This window comes from Varroa destructor, unplaced genomic scaffold (assembly GCF_002443255.2).
Source record: "Varroa destructor unplaced genomic scaffold, Vdes_3.0 BEIS01000005.1, whole genome shotgun sequence".
NCBI classification, from domain to species: Eukaryota; Metazoa; Arthropoda; class Arachnida; order Mesostigmata; family Varroidae; genus Varroa; species Varroa destructor.
Genome location: NW_019211458.1, coordinates 837,785 through 850,820, shown reverse-complemented (window position 1 = coordinate 850,820; position 13,036 = coordinate 837,785). Strand labels below are relative to the sequence as shown.

The window sequence follows — 13,036 nt, the reverse complement described above, 5'->3', positions numbered from 1 at the left end:
ACTGCTGTAACTACAACGGTGACCGGAGGCGACACAAAATGCTAATATCAATGATTTGTAATTAATGACATATCCATGAGACAGGCCCAGATACACGGCTAAGTAAGGCCCACATAAAGCGAGAACAACATCCGAAATATTATCCATCGTTTGTTACCGTTTCTGCTACTGTGATTACTACTGCTGTTGTGTTACTGGATCTCGGGCAGTGGTCAAAAGGGTCTGCACCAATGAACGAGGTAATTGCCACGGTGCGCAAACATTGATTTTCTCCGAATGTCTAAATTCTCGGATGCGTGCCTCTCACTTTTTCTCTTTTTTGTGACCTTACAGCTTTGGTTTCTACTAGGCTAATGATAACGTTGAGTGAGTAACTTGTATCTTATTTTCATTCCTCATTTTCCTGTGGTGGATACTGCAGGAAAAAGAGCACATAGAAAACTATTAACGAATGTAAAACGGCTAGTTAAGCGGCTGCGGGCCGCCAAAGTAGATGTCATGGACTACGGTAGCCGCCTGTTGGTTACACTCTCGATACAGCTACAGAGCTTTTGCGTTTCACGGAGGTGGACCTAGGGCATTATCGTGGGGACGCTATGATTTGTACAACATATAAGGCTTAAATGTGGAATCAGGAACGGACGGATATCTGATGAAGTGTTTGTTCATCCGGATATACTCTCGTTTGAGAGGAGAGCGCAGGGCGGGTTAACTGTAGTTAGCTCCAGATGGTTGTGCCGAGAGCGAAGCCACCGTCGCCGCCGCTCCAATACTGACGCCGGCCTGGATGAAGCCTGGAATAATTGTGAGGGACCTACAGGGAGGCAGTATTACTTCAAGCTCTACCCCAGAAGCAGCATCAACCCAGATGGACTCAAATGGGAGAAGAAAGAAGTAATTAAGATGTGGCATGCGTAGGAGACGCTTGAGGGAGACTATGATGATTTACTACGATGTCTGGTCCCTCTTTCTCTATGCCTATTTCTCTGGCTGCACTCTACGTAGCCGTTACGTCTGCGACTGTCTGTCTGCTACAGTCTATATGTCGGAGCTATGTTCATACCCTGCCGGCTTACGCACAGATTACTCCCTCGTCGATTCCTGTGCGTACTGGCGGTTCATCTAAGATCTTTGCCTCCATGAGAGTATTCAATAATGTTAACAAGTGGCAGTCCTACGCTCATACCCTACTTCTCTTCTTCGGCCACCTTCTTTATTCGTATTATCATAGCTACGGCTGGCAATACTTCTAACTTTTTTTTTTTTAGCTACAAGGAGTTAGGCTTTTTCTTTCTCAATATTTCTACCCTTTGGGCGGATTCACACCGTCTTTGCTTTCCATGTCCGTAGTGAATCAGGGTGTAGGCCACCGCAGAAAATCTGTGTCCTGTGTTTGAAGCTCACCTGCAAAAGAAAAGAAGCCAACAATACGGATAAGAATAGAGTAATACGTTTAGGGATCATGGAGATAAATTGAAAAAAACATTCACCTAGTGGCTGGACGACAGACAGGAGGAATGTCATGCATTTGCGTCAGAAATATTTCAGACTGTTCAGTTCTCCATGTTGATTATGAAGTTCGTTTTGTTTCGCCTGTATAATATCAAAAGAGGAAACCCAAGAATTCGTAGCAGGTAGTCTTTATGAAACCAATAAGCTAATTCAGCATGAGAAAAGGAAACAGAATCATTTTTATTTGATTTCTATAAAGCGAGCTTCATTAAGCTACTCCTGGCTTTCCCTGGCTTCATTTGCCTATACTGGAAGAGGAATAACTACTATTCTTTATGGCCCGAATTCAGACTTCAGATGACTAAGGATGGCTTGGTTGTATTGGCAAAAATCCTTTAGCTTAATCGCAAAGTTTAGGCACTCCGGTTGTGCTTTACTTTTGTCCTTTCTTGAAACGCGTTGCTGAGAGATAATTTTGGCTCTAGCTTTGTATTTTCAGCTCTTTTTAGCTTCACATTGAACAACGAGCTTTGTAGAACTAGCGCTTCTATATGCATTTTCTGTTGTAACTGTAATACATTTAGCAAAGAGGCGCGATCGTATCTGTAGACTCGAATCAGGCATCACTATTTTGACCCACTTTATACTTCTCATACGGTTCTAAAGTAGCAGCTTGAGTGAGATACACGCCTCCGTTCCTTGGAAAATACAACATTACAAGAAGTATCATAATATAGACTTGTACGAGAAGCACGACGCAAGCAAGCCATTACTTTGGACATTCAGTGCTACGGCTGCTGCTAACTATTGGTGATGCCATTACTCGAAACGTGGCCAGGAGGTGGAAAGACATGACAGACGTAAGCATATGAAGTGCGCGAGAGTCGTCCTGATACGTTATTACATACTGTGCAACTCTCGTTGATTCAAAAGAGACTCATTTTCACAACATACATTTAACGATGCTATCCTTTCCCATCCTATGAAAAGTGTCTAGCTCGCTGCTGTGCGGTTGGCTGACTGACCGGCCCATTCCCCGTCCAGGTCAAACCTCTCTTTGGCTTGCTTCTTCAAAAAGTAGTCAGAAACCTTGAGAAATGTCAACCTCAGCTTTCTGAGCAGGTGGGCTAAAACTTCCTGTTCAAGAAGACCAGGTTGTGTGTGGCCACCTTTAAGAAGTTGGTGATAGATAAAGTAGATGCAATGAAAGGAGAAAAGGTTATCTTAAAACAAACTTGTAATTTCAGGTGCTATTTCTTCTTGCAGAACAACCTCTCTTGTTCGTTTTACTGTGTTAGGTGTTTATTTCTGGTTATTTACTGTTTCTATGACGTTTAACTTTGCGTTTAAAGACATGTCTCGAAAATTGACGATTTCCCTTATGAATCTGTCTGGTTCGTGACTATCTTAACTTTTGCTGTGCCAGAGTGGAAGCATCATTTCAAAAATGCATTGAAACCAGTCTGCTGAAGAAAACAACGTTTGCTTGTGGGTTGGAGAACGGGCAGAGCTAGTAGTCGCGTTTGTGCGTCAAATCCAAAGCCTACTTTCCTAGACGTTTGAACGCAATAATAATGATAATGATGATATCAAGTTGAAAAGATAATATAAAACAGTAGTAAGCGTAATTGTATAAAGAGAAACTAATTTTTTGAGAGAAGCACATATAAACACGTCGCGATAGTATTTTATTTCATTAAGTTTTGTATGCCGTGCCTATGGCCTGATAGGCTGACTCAGACGAAAGCAAAGCATATGTTAAAAAAGGCAAGCGCATACCATCTTTTCGGGACTGTGTGTACTTTAGCTGGTATATAGGCAGTGACAGCAGCTGCAGTTCATTGTATATCTTCTTCCAGTAGGCCACGAAAGTTAAACCCCATGGACATTAGCAGATAATCATAACCATTTAGAGTGGCACAGTTTTGCAAAATATTAATCTTACATTGTCTCATATTAAAAAGCGTTTTCCGCAACAACGTCATTGTACCTATCGAGTCACTCATTTTACTAGCTTTCTGCAGGACGACGTAGGTCCTTTCTAGACCCAGAGCACATGTGTGTAGATATATCAGAAAAAAATGCCGACTCTATATGTATGTATGTGGTATGTATTTTACTATTGACAGTTATTGAGTTACCGTGGCATGGCCCGCATCGCTATCGATTTTTTGCGCATGGGCTGGTACAATTGTCCTGGCTCAAAGTTTGAAGCTTGTTTCTCTGTTAAAACGGTTTTGGTTTTTTGGGTGTTTTGTTCCTTTGCCCTTTTCGTCTACTAGGGCCACTAACGTCTCCATCCGTGTAACCCTAGTTTCTTCAGCTAAATAGTGTTCGAGGCTATCATGTTCCGTACTGAACAGTTACTCAAGTAACACTAACTATAAAAGCTTAGCTTGCTTCTGCAACGTTAACATAAACGCCGGTAAGCATAGTAACACTGTGTGTTCAATTAACTGAAACAGATCATGCAACTCTTGGATGCTTCCTTGGTTTCAGTACTTCTCTCCAACGAGGCAACCTACATACAGGCTTCATTTCGACTCAAGAGTAGTGCATATGAATGGCAGCAGTGTAGACTTTTCTCACAAACGTTTTTCCCTTAACTTTCTCCCTTTGCCTTTTTCCCAATCATATGTTCGTTGATTTTACGGATCCTGAAGAAGACTACGTCTGCCCTGTTGATCAACAGAGGATTGCAGTGAATGTTTTGCATGAGGTCCTATCATGATTAATTATTTTTTTTTTTATTAACATAAATAAACTAGTCTATTTCTGTTTCTTTTATGCTCCATTGATATTGTTCTTTTCTTGTTGACATTGCTGGATACACAAAGGCACAACACTGTCTTTAATATTACGCACGATTACGTCCCTTGCGACGATATGGAACCTCGGTAACATTGTTATGCCTTTTATTGCTGGAATCATATTCTTTTAGACTGTGTATGTCAGAATTCAATAAATACTGCTCTTAATTGTTTACAAATTGTGAAAGTACTGAAAATAGCGATGACGCTGCTTTGAAACTGATAATCGGAAATAGCGTAGTTCTAGTAACGAAACGGTTCGCGTTTAACGATCCATCGTACAGTGTTCAAACGCATACTTCCATTCCTCGCAATTTTCACTCCCTAACCGCCGATGTCAAAATTATCTATTTTCGGCAGCGATAGACATAAATGGCAGTAGTATTACACAGCACTAGTCATAATAACAGAAGTTGATTGAAACCTGTCATCCGAATTTGCCTTGTTGGTATCCGATCGAGCGTTAGTTCCTACTTAGGCGGTAATCGGGCAAAAATAGAGCATCTTTTACTTGCTGCATGGCTATCGGTTGCCGAACGTCGATTTGGATATACCTTTATGGCGGCCGCTAATGCGCGTGAATGGCTGAAAAATGATGCGTCGTTGCCCTGCCAATATTACGTTACTCTAGACCTTTTCCGTGTCCCATATTCCGCCAGCGCAGCCTCCGCTATATTTAATCGTATATAGCTTGTTATTCTGGCAGACTGCAGTTAGCGAGACAATGAGGTTCCTGCCCGAGATAAATACGAGCAGGGGCGACGATATCTAGAGCGGGTGAGCGGGCAGCCCACCAGGCAAACACGAACACGAACGCCCGCTTTCCTTTTCCGTTCGTCCGCTTGTCTGCCAACTCGCCATTCTCAATAACAGGGAACAACGCCACAAGGCCGTAATAGTCGTTTTTCGCATGGTCTTGCACAGCTAATAAATTAGCAAATGGATGCCTTAACTAATAGATACTACATATACTCCCTAACTTGTTGGCCCCTTTATTTACATCCGTGATAAGGAAAACCCAATAATAATCCCGAAAAACTTTGAGAGAACAATTAGTTTTATGGCTTTTGAAAATGTTATTTAACTGGCAGCTGGGCTGGCCTCTTTTTGCAGATAATAATTGAAGCTATGGCATGAAACTTGACTGTGAAAAGTGTTGGCTCCGAAGATATCCGTTTTCGGGGTCTACTCTGCACCAACAAATAAAGACGTTCGTTTTGATAACTTATACTGAGTTATAAGGATAGCAAGCTATCTATATAAGGATACAAACTGAGATCAATTCAAACTCGTATCGCAGCAAAATTACCGCTGCAGAGGTGCAAGGGCATCAAGTTATCCATATTAATGAAGAAAACAGAGGAAGCTTATCATTTTGTTGTCCTCGGAAAACGCGGATATGAGTGGAGAAAAGGAAAGACACAAGTAACCAGTAGTAAATAGCTGGCCAGCTACGAAAAAGGAAGACCTTTGGTCTTCTGTGTGTGTGTGTGTGTGTACTTCTGAATGCTACTCACTTCTATCTGCCGCTTCAAGTCTTTAAGCCCTCCCGGGATCACCTCTAGTTTGCCTGTTCCTTGTGGACCTTACATCGTTCGGCCCCTAGCGCCCTACTCCTTTACTCCCCCGCGGATCCTCATCATGAGAGCTGCTCTGCTCATCTGCAGGAATCGGCCTTTTTTGTGTTCTCTCGGTTTACGAGCCTTTTTCGGGCGTCGACCGATCGGCCAGTCGATGAGCAAGCTAGTGCAGACAACTTCTGAGTTGGTCACCCTTTGTTGAGTGCTCACGGCTCGCTACTGACTATTGGATACCACGATGACACTGCTGCCTTCGTAATACGATGATCAGTATGACTGTGGTGATGATGATACGATGAGCTTGTGTTAAGCAATGGGGAAAGCGTACGAGTGAACCGGGGACAGGCATTAGACGGTAAATGCGTGGAGCTCCAGAGAAATGGTGATAAGCGAGAATGGCTGGGGCAAGCGTCAGCCTCCGTCGTTACGCGTCACCGTTATTGTTGTTGTTGTCGCTGTTACTACTGCTATCATCCAAGCCGCCCTCCTTAACCTCGTTGCTGAAATCTTGCGGTACCCTGTTTGGATGCGCAGCAAAAATACGGTAAGCGAGTCACATCCTCTTTTGCGCTTTCATTGCATTTATCGACGGCGCACGCCATTGGTTGTTTCTCACAACCGAATCAACGCGTCTTTTACTACTTTGTTCCTTTTGTATCTTACCAGATCCGTCAAATCGAAATCATCTAATGGCGCATGCAAGACGCGAACGAAGAAACACGGCAGAAGTAGGAATATGCTAGCTCGAAAAGCTTGAAGGAAGAACCAGCTTGAAAAAAAAATCCAGTGTACCATGTCCTCGACAAACTCATAGGTTTATTGACAATATGATACACAACCCGTCATGCTCACTGTCTATCCGCGCCTCGACACATGCAATATCCCTCGCACCCAAAAGGATGTTATACAGAACAACAAAAAAAAAGAAAGTGCTAGAGGCTTACTTGTTATGGAAGCAATTACATTTGAGCGTGTTCATTGCAGGAGGTTCAACGGGATAAATCGGGAGCAAAACAAGACACGCTGATAGGTGGAGAAAGACGTTGATAATCTCGCTAAAATCTCGTACTATATGCGAAGGTTGCGCCAGCGGTTTCTATTATCATACTGTCTGTTTTATTTAGCGTATGTAAGTAGAGATTCATTTGCGCCAGTGACTAGCAAATGACTACCCTCCGCAACGGTTCGATGTGTCTTTAATTGTCCATTAATTTTGTTGGCTCCAAATTGATTGTGCTCGAAAATTGCCACGTAGCTTTTAACCACCGTTTTCTGTAACTGATCTCTACTGGAGTTGAAGAATTCCGAAAGTCCGCAAGTAAAGCTACTGCCTGAAATTAGCGACAATTGCATAATCTTTTGTCTGATGTTACGCTTAGGAAATAAATGGGACCACTCCTAAATAGGGCTACTCCTGTGGTAAGTATTCTTTGATGATTACTGGCAATGCCGTAGCTCACATGGAGTCTCCAGTATCCGGTCATCTACACTACTATTGCCTATGATCTGCCTCCAGATCTCAATATTATTTCCCCGCCGTTTCACCCACTTTTTCCACCTGATCTCTTTTAGCTGCTGGTGACACTGCAGAAGGCATCTGCTCTGTCAACAAAGTTAGTTAGCTCTTAGGTATTGTTCGGATGTGCTCCCATGGACTTTGCTAGCCATCTTCTCGGTTACTATACGGGACGACTCTTTTGGTGGGTCGTTTTCACTCTTTTTGCAGGCTAGACAACACCAGAAAAGGAATGACAGGGTGCGAGACTTGCAGCGTCTCAACTGCTGTACAACTTTAAAGGCAAAAGTAGAGAGAGTTTTTGGAACGATTCGATTCGACGATCGGTCTGGACCGTAAAAGTATCGGGAGTATTTTCGACACCCAAATGAAGTTTGTTTAAAACGCTTAGCCATCTGATGCTCCTTTTGATCTTGTGGGCTCTAATATGTAATACAATGGTATTTGCTGCATACAGAATTGGCTATATATACAATGTACTCGACAATGTTCTTACGATTCTTATTTGCGGCTTCGTCGAATTTTCTTAGGAATTCTCAATGTTGAACTCAGCAAAGGCTCGTGTGCTCTTTACAAGTAGACTTTCGATGCAGACTTAAGTTATGCTTTATTATGAATAAGTTAGTAGGGTCTTCGTTTCTTTTTTTGTCAAGTTTTATTAGTGAGCTCTCGGGTTTTTGCTGGTCTACCGGGATAGCTTCAATTTTGTGAAGCCATTTCAAGTGATTTTTAGAATCGCTTTTTTCGTTTACGTTTATACTTTTTGTAATTCCATGAAGCGTCGGGATCTTGCTTGCACCTATTGTTGATATTGAATACCTCATGAGTATTTGTGTAATACCCAGTTTGTGTGAGTAATCCAGCCCCCAATTGTTTACCTTTGGTCAAATAACGTTATTTTACTTGTTTATTTAGCTTAGTTGCCATAGTTTGCTTTCTGCTACCTATTGAAAGCTTCGAACTGATGTATGTATGACGTGACATACCTAAGTATGACTGCGGAAGAGTCGTTACTGATTTCTGTCTCTTATAACTTGACGTGTTCAGAATCGTATCTTAAACTATGTTATAAATTTAGAACTTTAGGTGTATGTTACATGTTTACATAAACCATGTAAGGTAAAAAAAATGCATGTGATTCCTTGCGATGTGATGCATAGTTAATTTTTTTTTATACTGTCCTCATATGAGGTACAAAAGACTTTCTGCTAAAAAAAGAGGAGGATATTCTCACCGTTGGACGAAACAGTGAGGGCCCATTGCTGCACTTTACAAGAGATCGAAATAACACAATATAAACTTGTCACTTTCGCTGGTCCATTGTGAGGCACATCTTGCGTATAATTACGTATGGTATACATGAACATACCAGATTTTAAGAAAGGGTGCTGTGTTGATGAGAGCCGAGTAGTTGATCTTATACAAAAAAAAAAAGGTCACAGGAACTTCCCTTCGGAATTGAAGGAAGGAGGACAAAAGTCAAGCCTGCCGCGCTTTGTAGCGTAAACACCGGAAGCGGAAACACCCAATGTTGTTTTCGTCGAAGGGGCAGGCAATTGTAAGGGGACGCTAGAGTTCCGTGCTCCATACCGAGATACCGATGGTGTACCATCATCGTAAGTGAAGCAATCCTTTATCTTCGGTCGATGAGCATCTCTGATTCCTTCAGTGTAGCGCCATTGAGTCAATGTATACATGTACACTTGTTTCTGTAAGACGCGTCAGTGCAGACTTGTACATGCGTTTAGTGCAAGTGCTCAGTTGTACGTCTGTGTGTCGTCTTATGGATATCTCACCACATACATTCATATTACGAGTCTCGGTCATGATTCAAATTTGAGAATGTATTTTTTGTCTGGTGAGTTACCAAAAGGTTAAGATGATTTATTATCCATACGTAAATTTCGCCGTCGCACGTTTAGGAGCAGAGGGTTAGTCATCTCGCGAAACATTCCTCGCGTAATGTCAAGAGCAACTTAAGCGACAGACGCCTTACGTCGACTTTGTTCCCACCGCAACCGCTGCTGTTATCACGAAACCGTCTTAGCAATAACAGCTTGCGTAGCAAGCTCTAACTGGGAAAATCCAAAGATTGAAGACCAGAGACTGCGAAGCGAAGGCAGAATAAGATGCTTGAGGAGCAAAGATTGAGAGTGAAGGATGAGCTCACAATGAAGAAAAAACACCAACTTCAATCCAAAACCCTGTTCATCTTTGTTCCACTTTTCCGTCTGGTTCCAACTATTTTTCTGCTTCTTTGTCTTTTACTTCTTCTAATTCTCTTTTGGTGTTTCTGAAGGTAGCAACAAAAGCAGTGCCGTCGTAGTTGCCGGTGTTTCCGCGTTACTGGTTTCCTGCGTGCCTACCTACCTATCTGTCTGTCTGTGTCTGTTTCCCATAATTTCCTCCGCTTAACTTTTTTTTTGGCGTAAAAAACTCGCTTACGATCATGTAGGAGATGGCAGCTGCTGACCAATTGGTCCCCCCTTCCCCCACAAGAGGTTTCTAGCGACGACAAATGTGGCGATAGTTCAAGTGGTGAAGTCTAATAACCGCCGACGCCATTACTGCTTCTATTCTGACTACCAGCGTTGGCATTAAGGGCATTGGCCACACACAACAGTGAGTCGAACCGTCAAGTAAAATAGGTACTCGAAAGGCTTAGTGATGCAAATCAGTAAAATGAGGATTTCAATTCACCGTAGACATGGTTCTGAGCGAACTGTCATAGCAGCAACTGCGCTAGTAATAGCGCTGCTGGCAATAATATTGTCGTCTCGCTGTACGGCGACGGCAGCGGTCGCGGTTTTGTGAGCTCCTCAACAGGGGTAAGTATGGCGAATTTTTCAAGACTGGCTTTCTCATGGGGCCTGATTTAATTTATGCTATAGACAGGTAGGCAGACAGATAGACAAAATAGCAGCCAGGCTGAACTGAAGAGCAAATGCTACCGTCGTCCGTCAGTCGACATTATCGGTTACAGCTGTAGCACAAGCGACGCGGCAATCTCCTTCTAGACCCCATGGTAGCGCCTCATCATATTCTATTAACAAGAATAACGACAACGAATAGTAAGATGTCAACGGCGCATTATCGCCTGCTGCCGCTGGAAAAGTTGAGGAATATAACGGACGTATATGGTAATATAGCCCATCGAAACTTTAGTCGTATTATACTTTATCTGTACTATGTGTCTATTAGCACCCTAAACCATTTACAGTATAATAAATAAGTACATGTCAGCAATATCTAATGCTTAGACTCGTTTAGACGCAATAATCTTTAACGTCACATTGTAACTATCATCTTGCTACATGCTTAAAGTGTAATGTTGGATATTTATTTACGTATATAGCTAGGTTGAATAAAGTGGTGTACATAGGATGTCGAATATTTCCGCTTGTCATCAATGTACTGGTAACCAGACTGCATGGAACCTCTGAAGCCTACCGCATAAATATAACAACCTTCGATTTTCGTCTGCATCGTCTATCCGACCGTACGGTGAACAGTATTCGATAGCTCATCATACAAACATTCAATTGACTCTTCAAATCTCTCTCAGACACACACACACACACACACACACGGCTACACAAACGCCGTTGTAGGAAGGTAACCTTATTTTATTCTCACTGCATGGAGTACATGATACGTGCTGAGTCACGATCAGCGAAACGTGGGAAGCTAGCAGAAGATCAAGTTGCAAGCCACTTTGGTCGGCCCTGCGACACAGAGGCATCACTCAGACCGGAGACTTTAGATTAGAAAGAGACACGCACACACACATAGAAACGGAAACTGAGACTGTACCTAAAGTATACCCCCAGCTTTTCTCGAAATGTTAGGCTACTTTAAAGCGAGTCGGCCACGTGGAGCCGTAAAGGCTCAGACGAGTGCTTCAGGTACCAAACCTTTTGCAGCGTTCCGGTGGCGGGAGAGCGAGGAAGGCATGGGGATAACTGAGTAGTTGGCCGGTCGCAAGCTAGCTGGGATACAACGGTTCAACTACAGGGAGCGGAAAGACAATATGACGCACCATACGGTGGTAATAAAGAACCCCACGGAAGTTACACCGACGACAGAAGCAACAATAATAATGCTGAATTAATTGATGATGGAATTAAAAAGCCGTCTCTGGAACGGGACGTCGTTGAGCAAACGCAGCAACGGTGAAAAAGAGTCTCAATTTAATTTCTAAGCTTTTCAAGACAGATCGAGATGGGATTAGAAAAGCTCTGTCTTTACGGTACTCTTGGACTACTAGTACTGCCGCTACTATAATTGAGCGTGGGTAGTTCCACCAGATCGCCCCCGTAAGAGAACTGAATACTCTGTTTAGCTTGACTATATCACAGCAGTCAATCGGAACTTATGTCCTTTTTGTCATACCACTGCAGCGTCTTTTTGGAAAACTTTCTCAACTATATACTCGATCCAAGTTCGAACGCGTCAAACGAATAAAATTAGTCGCATTTTGTATATTTTGCTTAATTACCTTTTTTAGCTACCCTTAGGTGTCTGTACCGGTGCAGATAGAGAATATTAATTTAATTTTTGCAGCAATTTTGCACCGTTTTACTCTAGCCTTCGATATAGTATTGCTCTTCGACATGGAGCTGTAGGCTCTTATGCAAAGGGCTTATTAAAAGACTTTATAGATACAGAAGGACGAGCTTTCCTTGTGTTTTATTTCAATTCAACGTAATCACGAAGGAAAGTGGTGGTGACAAAACTAATTTGATAGCAACGTGTTTTCCTGACTGACAAGCAAGGCGTGTTCTCATAGTAGGCGCCGTATATCGTTTGAATGGTCTTTGCAGCAGTCCCCGGAAGCCAGTCAGTCGATCCAAAAGAGCAGCAAACAAGCTATTACTATTTCGTTATCCTTGTTGTTGTCCCGGTCTAGTGGTAGTTGTAGTAGTTCTCGTTGCGCCTTTTCTCCCTCCGTATTCCGCAGCTGTCGCAGAAGAAGGCAAGCGAGAAGGGACTGAGGTAGCGTGGAGGCGCCCGCGGGCACGAGATCCAATCTGGAATTGGAGTTTGTTCTTAAAGCATCTCCTCTTACATGCTTGCCGAAAGCCAAGGATATTCTTCTCACACCTGTGCAAAATTTCTGTATGCAGAAGAAGGAAATGGGGCCTTCTTACGCGGGCGAACAAGGCGCTCAGGGCTCGAGCATAGTAGTCTATAGCCGCCGCAGCTTTGCCGCGATGATTCCAGGATCTGGAGCTTGACATGTCAAGCTCACTCTCGATGGCACTGACTAGGAGAGGGGTTAGCTGGACCTTGTTTTCCTTAACATGTCCGGATGACGCAAAGGCGAAGCTAAAACGACTCGCGAACCAAGTTCAAATTAGGACAAGCCAACAAATTCACCCGACCTCGTTGTTTTCTTCGTCTTTGTCTGACCCTCGAGCAGCGACCCAACAGAACTGTACCCAGGTCGGTCCGTGTTTCGCGGCCCAAATTGGCCTCGGGCTGCGGCAATACGGAAAATCAACTAGCGATACTCCTGAGCATCGGCGAAGACGAACCGACGAAAAACGTCGGTTCGCCTTCGCCTCTCAGTGTTGTGCCAGTTTTTGTAATATCTATCAATTAGGGCCTAATAACTTCATTTGACCTCAACCACCAGCCGCACGGAGGCCATATCTACCGTAAATGTCATATCGAAT

General features: G+C 43.1%; 1 protein-coding gene and 1 long non-coding RNA gene across 4 annotated transcripts in view; one reads left to right on the top strand and one right to left on the bottom strand.

The window, feature by feature from the left end:
- LOC111251640 (uncharacterized) overlaps positions 1-13,036 on the bottom strand; it is a 327,887-nt gene that overhangs the window by 192,857 nt on the left and 121,994 nt on the right. The gene's annotated exons all lie outside the window — the stretch shown is intronic.
- On the top strand, positions 2-11,840 carry LOC147755157 (uncharacterized). Its single transcript, XR_015329447.1, has 2 exons — positions 2-6,386; positions 6,827-11,840. It is a non-coding gene; the product is annotated as an uncharacterized LOC147755157 (long non-coding RNA).